This window comes from Salvelinus alpinus, chromosome 11 (genome assembly GCF_045679555.1).
Source record: "Salvelinus alpinus chromosome 11, SLU_Salpinus.1, whole genome shotgun sequence".
Lineage (NCBI taxonomy): Eukaryota > Metazoa > Chordata > Actinopteri > Salmoniformes > Salmonidae > Salvelinus > Salvelinus alpinus.
This window is the reverse complement of record NC_092096.1, coordinates 66,269,061-66,279,060: the sequence shown is the minus strand read 5'-3', so window position 1 is coordinate 66,279,060 and position 10,000 is coordinate 66,269,061. Positions and strand designations below refer to the sequence as shown.

At 44.2% G+C, this 10,000-nt stretch overlaps 1 protein-coding gene across 6 annotated transcripts in view; it reads right to left on the bottom strand.

The window, feature by feature from the left end:
- The window catches only part of LOC139534681 (protocadherin-7-like), a 223,586-nt gene that overhangs the window by 69,502 nt on the left and 144,084 nt on the right, over positions 1 to 10,000 (bottom strand). The window lies entirely within an intron of this gene.

Genomic DNA, 10,000 nt, shown 5'->3' with positions numbered 1-10,000 from the left:
TTGATATGGTTGATATGGTTGTTATGGTTGTTATGGTTGTTATGGTTATGGTTGATATGGTTGATATGGTTGTTATGGTTGTTATGGTTGATATGGTTGTTATGGTTGATATGGTTGATATGGTTGTTATGGTTGATATGGTTGATATGGTTGATATGGTTGATGTGGTTGTTATGGTTGTTATGGTTGATATGGTTGATATGGTTGTTATGGTTGATATGGTTGATATGGTTGTTATGGTTGTTATGGTTGATATGGTTGATATGGTTGTTATGGTTGTTATGGTTGTTATGGTTATGGTTGATATGGTTGATATGGTTGTTATGGTTGTTATGGTTGATATGGTTGTTATGGTTGATATGGTTGATATGGTTGTTATGGTTGATATGGTTGATATGGTTGATATGGTTGATGTGGTTGTTATGGTTGTTATGGTTGATATGGTTGATATGGTTGTTATGGTTGTTATGGTTATGGTTGATATGGTTGATATGGTTGACATGGTTGATATGGTTGTTATGGTTGATATGGTTGTTATGGTTGTTATGGTTGTTATGGTTATGGTTGATATGGTTGATATGGTTGACATGGTTGATATGGTTGTTATGGTTGATATGGTTGATATGGTTGTTATGGTTGATATGGTTGTTATGGTTGTTATGGTTGATATGGTTGATATGGTTGATATGGTTGTTATGGTTGTTATGGTTGATATGGTTGTTATGGTTGATATGGTTGATATGGTTGTTATGGTTGATATGGTTGATATGGTTGATATGGTTGATATGGTTGTTATGGTTGATATGGTTGTTATGGTTGATATGGTTGATATGGTTGATATGGTTGTTATGGTTGACATGGTTATGGTTGATATGGTTGATATGGTTGATATGGTTGATATGGTTGATATGGTTGATATGGTTGATATGGTTGATATGGTTGTTATGGTTGATATGGTTGTTATGGTTGATATGGTTGTTATGGTTGATATGGTTGTTATGGTTGTTATGGTTGACATGGTTATGGTTGATATGGTTGATATGGTTGTTATGGTTGTTATGGTTGACATGGTTATGGTTGATATGGTTATGGTTGATATGGTTGTTATGGTTGACATGGTTATGGTTGATATGGTTGTTATGGTTGACATGGTTATGGTTGATATGGTTGATATGGTTGTTATGGTTGTTATGGTTGACATGGTTATGGTTGATATGGTTGATATGGTTGTTATGGTTGATATGGTTGATATGTTTGACAGGTCTATAGCGTGGCGGTGACGCCCCCCGTCTTCCCCCGAGCCTAGAGCTAGCTGGTTTCACCCCTCCTTTCATCCCTCCATCCTGGTCTCATCTGATCTAGGGTAGGGTGGTTTGATTTGTCTCCCCTGCATTACACCCACAAAACACTTCTTCCACCCACACTAAAACTGTTATCCTGTTTAGGTCTGTATACCTGCTCAACAAAGGCAACTGTAGATATACTATTCCATCCACACACAAAGGAGATGTTTTGGAGGGAAAATATATTCTATTCATGCTGTCATTTGGAGGGAAAACATATTCTATTCATGCTGTCATTTGGAGGGAAAACATCTTCTATTCATGCTGTCATTTGGAGGCAAATCATATTCTATTCATGCTGTCATTTGGAGGGAAAACATCTTCTATTCATGCTGTCATTTGGAGGCAAATCATATTCTATTCATGCTGTCATTTGGAGGGAAATCATATTCTATTCATGCTGTCATTTGGAGGGAAAACATCTTCTATTCATGCTGTCATTTGGAGGGAAAACATCTTCTATTCATGCTGTCATTTGGAGGCAAATCATATTCTATTCATGCTGTCATTTGGAGGGAAATCATATTCTATTCATGCTGTCATTTGGAGGGAAAACATCTTCTATTCATGCTGTCATTTGGAGGGAAAACATATTCTATTCATGCTGTCATTTGGAGGGAAAACATATTCTATTCATGCTGTCATTTGGAGGGAAAACATATTCTATTCATGCTGTCATTTGGAGGGAAAACATATTCTATTCATGCTGTCATTTGGAGGGAAAACATATTCTATTCATGCTGTCATTTGGAGGGAAAACATATTCTATTCATGCTGTCATTTGGAGGGAAAACATATTCTATTCATGCTGTCATTTGGAGGGAAAATATATTCTATTCATGCTGTCATTTGGAGGGAAAACATATTCCATTCATGCTGTCATTTGGAGGGAAAACATATTCTATTCATGCTGTCATTTGGAGGGAAAACATATTCTATTCATGCTGTCATTTTGGAGGGAAAACATATTCTATTCATGCTGTCATTTGGAGGGAAAACATATTCTATTCATGCTGTCATTTGGAGGGAAAACATATTCTATTCATGCTGTCATTTGGAGGGAAAACATATTCTATTCATGCTGTCATTTGGAGGGAAAACATATTCTATTCATGCTGTCATTTGGAGGGAAAACATATTCTATTCATGCTGTCATTTGGAGGGAAAACATATTCTATTCATGCTGTCATTTGGAGGGAAAACATATTCTATTCATGCTGTCATTTGGAGGGAAAACATATTCTATTCATGCTGTCATTTGGAGGGAAAACATATTCTATTCATGCTATCATTTGCCACAACATGTCTCCTTTTCTCTCCCTCCAGTGTTCAACCCTCATTCTCAGTGTGATCCCAGAGCACTCCCTTGTGCAGCACACCAGCCCACTGGAGCACCACACAGTGTTTTCACCCATTCTGTGTGTACCAGCCTGGGTCCAGAGAGCTGTGGGGTCACGACCCTTACACACAGAGCTCCATACTGCAGTCGGGAGTCAGGAGTCGAGACCCTCCTGACAGCATCTGTCAGCCTCATCCACAGGGATCAACACACACACACACACACACATACACATACACACACACACACACACACACACACACACACACACACACACACACACACACACACACACACACACACACACACACACACACACACACACACACACACACACACACACACACACACACACACACACACACACTAAGTCATATATGCACAGTCTTCTAGTAGAGTTACGAGCAACACGGGAAGGACTACAACTCCCACTATCAACAAGCTGGAGTGATGTGAGAGACAGGCCCTAATGTCAGGTCATCTGCAAGGGAAGGACTACAACTCCCACTATCAACATGCTGGAGTGAAAACAGCATATAATCTGTCTATATAATACTGACAGCCAGAATGATGTGTGTGGCTAGATGTAAAAACAGACAGACAACTGACAGACTGATGGCTGGATGGGATACAGATACAGTACATAGACAGCATGCATACACCATAAGGTATCTACAGTTAGACTACATACGGAGGCCACCGACTGAAAAGAGGTCAGAGAGAGAGAGAGAGAGAGAGAGGGGGAGAGAGAGGGAGAGAGAGAGAGAGAGGTAGAGAGAGAGAGAGAGGGAGAGGGAGAGGGAGAGGGAGAGGGAGAGGGAGAGGGAGAGGGAGAGGGAGAGGGAGTTAGAGTTAGTTCCCAGCCAAGAGCCTAGACCGGACGGACACTGGCAACAAGCTCAGCACAGTTAAGACTAAAGTGTGCCTTTAGACACTCTTCTGCCCACAACGAGGACAGCACTGACCTCACTAACAGCCTGCTGGTGGACAGGAGTGGCACTGGACTGCCAATGGCAAATAACTCATTTTCATTTAAACTTTTGACTGCTTTTGAGTTGAGATAAATTGATTCTTTCTGTTTCTGATGCTTTTTCTAATTTTCACGTCAGAAAGTGGGCCTGGTGTCCGCGTGACGTGTGTGTGAGACGTTCTGGACAAGCGCCTGCCTGTGTCCTGTACCATTACATTTCCTGACTTGAGGTGCTTCTTAAATCTTGTGAAGTGCGGGGAACCTCGTGCTCTGACACTGAGCAGAGGGACAAAGAGAGAGATGGAGGGATGAAAGACGACAGGAAGATCATGTCGTTGGGGGTGAACCTCAGCGCCCACACACTCCGAAACATATTTATTCTGCTGTCTTGAATCACGGTTCATTCATAGTGGTGTATTGGTATTCATTGAGTAGGAGAGCTTGGCTTGTGGCCAGTTTGACCATTCTGAACGACTGAATCGGTGACTAGCATGGAGCAATCGAAAGATCAAATGTCTTAACATATACACTCGGTACTCACACGCTAGCCACAAAGGTCAACTCCCCTGGCCTCTAAACCATATAGAAGGATTAACCTCTACATGAGATAATGTTAAATACTGGACTTGGGCTTTCACCTACACTACACAGATCCCCTTGTTGCAGTTGACTTGTTTGTTAATTGCTGAAAATGTATTGGCACTGATATCTGTGTCAGCTGGAGAAGAGAACAGGTGGGATGTCTACAATGAAAACAACCACCTTGGAGGCACTAAGCCAAGTTCTCCCTGTCTCCTCCCTCTCTCTCTTTATCAGCCCCTTTCTCTGTCCCTCTCTCTGTCTCCTCCCTCTCTCTGTCTCTTTATCAGCCCAATTTCTCTGTCCCTCTCTCTGTCTCCTCCCTCTCTCTGTCTCCTCCATCTCTCTCTTTATCAGCCCCTTTCTCTGTCCCTCTCTCTGTCTCCTCCCTCTCTCTGTCTCCTCCCTCTCTCTATTTATCAGCCCCTTTCTCTGTCCCTCTCTCTGTCTCTTTATCAGCCCCTTTCTCTGTCCCTCTCTCTGTCTCTGTCCCTCTCTCTGTCTCCTCCCTCTCTCTGTCTCTTTATCAGCCCATTTCTCTGTCCCTCTCTCTGGCTCTGTCCCTCTCCCTGTCTCCTCCCTCTCTCTGTCTCGTTATCAGCCCCTTTATCTGTCCCTCTCTCTGGCTCTGTCCCTCTCCCTGTCTCCTCCCTCTCTCTGTCTCGTTATCAGCCCCTTTATCTGTCCCTCTCTCTGGCTCTGTCCCTCTCTCTGTCTCCTCCATCTCTCTGTCTCTTTATCAGCCCCTTTCTCTGTCCCTCTCTCTGGCTCTGTCCCTCTCTCTGTCTCCTCCCTCTCTCCGTCTCTTTCTCTGTCCCTCTCTCTGTCTCTTTCTCTGTCCCTCTCTCTCTCTGTCCCTCTCTCTGTCTCCTCGCTCTCTCTGTCTCTTTCTCTGTCCCTCTCTCTGTCTCTGTCCCTCTCTCTGTCTCTGTCCCTCTCTCTGTCTCCTCCCTCTCTCTGTCTCCTCCCTCTCTCTGTCTCTTTCTCTGTCCCTCTCTCTATCTCTGTCCCTCTCTCTGTCTCCTCCCTCTCTCTGTCTCTTTCTCTGTCCCTCTCTCTGTCTCTGTCCCTCTCTCTATCTCTGTCCTTCTCTCTATCTCTGTCCCTCTCTCTGTCTCCTCCCTCTCTCTGTCTCTTTATGTGTCCCTTTCTCTGTCTCTGTCCATCTCTCTCTATGTCTCTCTCTATGTCTCTCTCTCTCTATCTGTCTCTGTCTCTGTCATTTCGAACAACGATGATACAGTCCTACAAGTCAAAGACAGGGTCAGGTCTTTCATATCAGGTATTAAAAACATAAACCATCATTGACAGACGGTAGAAACAACAAAATAGTGTGTGTGTGTGTGTGTCTGCGTGTGTGTGCGCGTGTGTGCGTGCGTGTGTGTGCGTGCATAAATGTGCATACGTGTGTGTGTGTGTGTGTGTGTGTGTGTGTGTGTGTGTGTGTGTGTGTGTGTGTGTGTGTGTGTGTGTGTGTGTGTGTGTGTGTGTGTGTGTGTGTGTGTGCGTGCGTGTGTGTGTGTGCGTGTGATGGATGGGTAAGTTCGATGCTCTGCAATAAGAAGCACAGTGCTTACTGAACTCTTCACTCCTCTGACTATACAGCCTGATAAACCCCTCAGAAACACACACACACACACACACACACACACACACACACACACACACACACACACACACACACACACACACACACACACACACACACACACACACACACACACACACACACACACTGGCCCCCCTGCCGGGGTCAAAGAAGTACGACGTCCACCTCCCGTCATCTTAAACACATCTAATTACATGCAGGAGACGGATATTGTGGCCATTTTAATTGCGAAACTCTTCACTGTTACCCTGTCACACACACATGTCCTCAAAGGAGAGATTCCACTCCCAAACGGAGAGAGAGAAGTGGCGCAGTAGGGAGCGAGAGCGACGAGGGGAAAACAGCACTGTGCCGATTCGAACGGGATCTGCTGTCAACGTGGCTAATTATTTCCATTGAAAACCCTGCCGTTATTTCCAGGCTTACGGCGGAGGGAATCATTTGTGGCGACCTTATCTGTGACTTTATGAAAAGAAACATTAAATTCATTTTATTTTTCTGCTCTTTTCCCATCTCCTCCTCTTCCTCTAAGTTGACGATTCATTTCAGCATTTGCAGTTTACAAGCCTGTATGAGCTTAATTCTAATCATCAGAGTATTAGTGGTAGAAATCCACACACACACACACACACACACACACACACACACACACACACACACACACACACACACACACACACACACACACACACACACACACACACACACACACACACACACACACATATACACACACACACACATACACACACACATATACACACACACACACACACACACACACATATACACACACACACACACACACACACATACATACACACACCCACACACATACACACACATACACACACACACACACACACACACACACACACACACACACACACACACACACACACACACACACACACACACACACACACACACACACATATTCACACACACAAACACACATTCACACACAAACATACACACAAACACACACACAAACATACACAACCATTTGCATATATTTGCATTGAGCTGAATTAGGCCTCTATGTGAGTTTGGTTGTGCATGTTTGTATGCGTGTCTAGCCCCATCATAACTGAAACCAGTTTAAGGATAGCCTAGCCCAATCATAACTGAAACCAGTTTAAGGATAGCCTAGCCCAATCATAACTGAAACCAGTTTAAGGAGTGACTGGTAGAAGTGACTGGTAGTAGTGACTGGTAGTAGTGACTGGTAGTAGTGACTGTTAGAAGTGACTGTTAGTAGTGACTGTTAGAAGTGACTGTTAAAAGTGACTGGTAGTAGTTACTGTTAGTAGTGATTGTTTGAAGTGACTGGTAGTAGTGACTGGTAATAGTGATAGGTAGTAGTGACAGTTAGAAGTGACTGGTAGTAGTGACTGGTAATAGTGACTGTTAGAAGTGACTGGTAGTATTGCCTGTTAGTAGTGATTGTTAGACGTAACTGGTAGTAGTGACTGGTAATAGTTATTGGTAGTAGTGACTGTTATAAGTGACTGGTAGTAGTGACTGGTAAGAGTGACTGTTAGAAGTGACTGGTAGTAGTGACTGTTAGTAGTGACTGTTAGAAGTGACTGTTAAAAGTGACTGGTAGTAGTTACTGTTAGTAGTGATTGTTTGAAGTGACTGGTAGTAGTGACTGGTAATAGTGATAGGTAGTAGTGACAGTTAGAAGTGACTGGTAGTAGTGACTGGTAATAGTGACTGTTAGAAGTGACTGGTAGTATTGCCTGTTAGTAGTGATTGTTAGACGTAACTGGTAGTAGTGACTGGTAATAGTTATTGGTAGTAGTGACTGTTATAAGTGACTGGTAGTAGTGACTGGTAAGAGTGACTGTTAGAAGTGACTGGTAGTAGTGACTGTTAGTAGTGATTGTTAGAAGTGACTGGTAGTAGTGACTGGTAATAGTGACTGTTAGAAGCGACTGGTAGTACTGACTGGTAGTAGTGACTGTTAGACGTGACTGGTAGTAGTGACTGGTGGTAGTGACTGGTGGTAGTGACTGTTAGAAGTGACTGGTAGTAGTGACTGGTGGTCGTGACTGTTAGAAGTGACTGGTAGTAGTGACTGTTAGAAGTGACTGGCAATAGTGACTGTTAGAAGTGACTGGTAGTATCGACTGGTAGTAGTGACTGGTAGTGGTGACTGTTAGAAGTGACTGGTAGTAGTGACTGGTAATAGTGACTGGCAATAGTGACTGTTAGAAGTGACTGGTATTATTGACTGTTAGAAGTGACTGGTAGTAGTGGCTGTTAGAAGTGACTGGTAGTAGTGACTGTTAGAAGTGACTGGTAGTAGTGACTGGTAGTAGTGACTGGTAGTGGTGACTGTTAGAAGTGACTGGTAGTAGTGACTGGTCATAGTGACTGGTAATAGTGACTGGTAGTAGTGACTGTTAGAAGTGACTGGTAGTATTGACTGTTAGAAGGGACCTGGTAGTTTACATCTCAGTCTTTTTTGAGACACTCCTCTATTGAAACTGTCAAAAATGTCTGAAAAATGTCTTGCTGCTTTGCATGTTTCCAGTGAAAGACTAGTCACTTTCACAGTGTATTGTGATTGTTATGGAGGTGGCGGTAGAGTGCAGGTGTGGCGGAGGTCAGGGAGGTGCTGTGAAAGGCTGGCATTTAAACAACAGCCTCCTAAGACCTTTGTCCCATGGGCATTTATTCACGTCGGTGTGTGTGTGTGTGTGTGTGTGTGTGACACCCCATTTCATGGCATATGAATGATAGCTCATGCTGCACTCTGAATGTATGTATGTGTGTGTGTGTGTGTGTGTGTGTGTGTGTGTGTGTGTGTGTGTGTGTGTGTGTGTGTGTGTGTGTGTGTGTGTGTGTGTGTGTGTGTGTGTGTGTGTGTGTGTGTGTGTGTGTGTGCGTGTGTGCGTGTACACTTGGTAGTCATACACACACCTAGCTTCTCCCACCCACACATCTCCCACAGCCTTGTTCTCACACCTCACACACACACACACACACACACACACACACACACACACACATACACACACTCACCTACCTTATTTGATCAGAACGACCAGCACATTCCACATCTAGCTTTACTCTCTAAACAGATACAATCAGGTTCAATAACCTTATCTCCAAATCTATTATTCTCTCTCACGACTAACGTCAAATCACCAAGCTAAAACATGCTTGTTTGCTTTCTTCAGTGGGTGAAACATCGTCATTCACAATGTTCTGTCCTGTTAGCTGTCAGCAGGACCTTGAGAGTGGTAGCATTATAGAACAGGATGAAATGGCGTCTGATAGTGTAGATCCAAGGACGCCTGGCGCCAGCCCGCTATATTTCCCCTGGCACACGCCAAACGTCGTAGCTCAGGATGTCTTGGAGAATGAGCTCCATGAGCAATACTACTGCCGCTAACACACACACACACACACACACACGCGCGCACACACACGCGCGCACACACACACACACACACACACACACACACACACACACACACACACACACACACACACACACACACACACACACACACACACACAGGAACAATGCAAGCATGTGCCTGACAGCCTCTGACACTTATACAGTGGGACTCTTCTATTTACCTTGCTCAACTGTGAGGGCTCCATTCTGTTTTTGTCAAAGCCTTGGACAGATATAAAGCATCTTTGCTAGACTACTAGCTGCTGTTGACAAAGTCTCATGCTTCTTTGTTATTCTGTGGTGTTGTAGGAGTGTCTCTCACTGATACAGACTGGATATTGGAAAAAAAGCCCTGTATAACAACCAATCAGTTTCCAGCAGGAAGCTAGCCATCCAATCAGATCCTAGCCTAGTCAGTAGCTGAAGACAAATGCTGGTGCCAGGATTTTGCTGTACAGTACATTAGGGAGACCGGTCACATCCAGAAGCTATACAAAGACCAGTGGCTTATCAGCCGTAGACAGCACACCCAGTGAACAGCTAGCACAACGGAGTGGTCTAGTGACCTCACCATGTCCCCTGTCTCCCACCGCCTCTCTTTACTGTCACCCCTCCTCTTCCTCCCCCTTCTAATGCCCTACCGGCAATGACCCGTCCGTCTCCTCTGAAGCTAAGGACCATGGGACACGGAGGGAGCGGCTTGACGGGGACACGACAGTGTTATTATTCTATTATAAACGGCGGC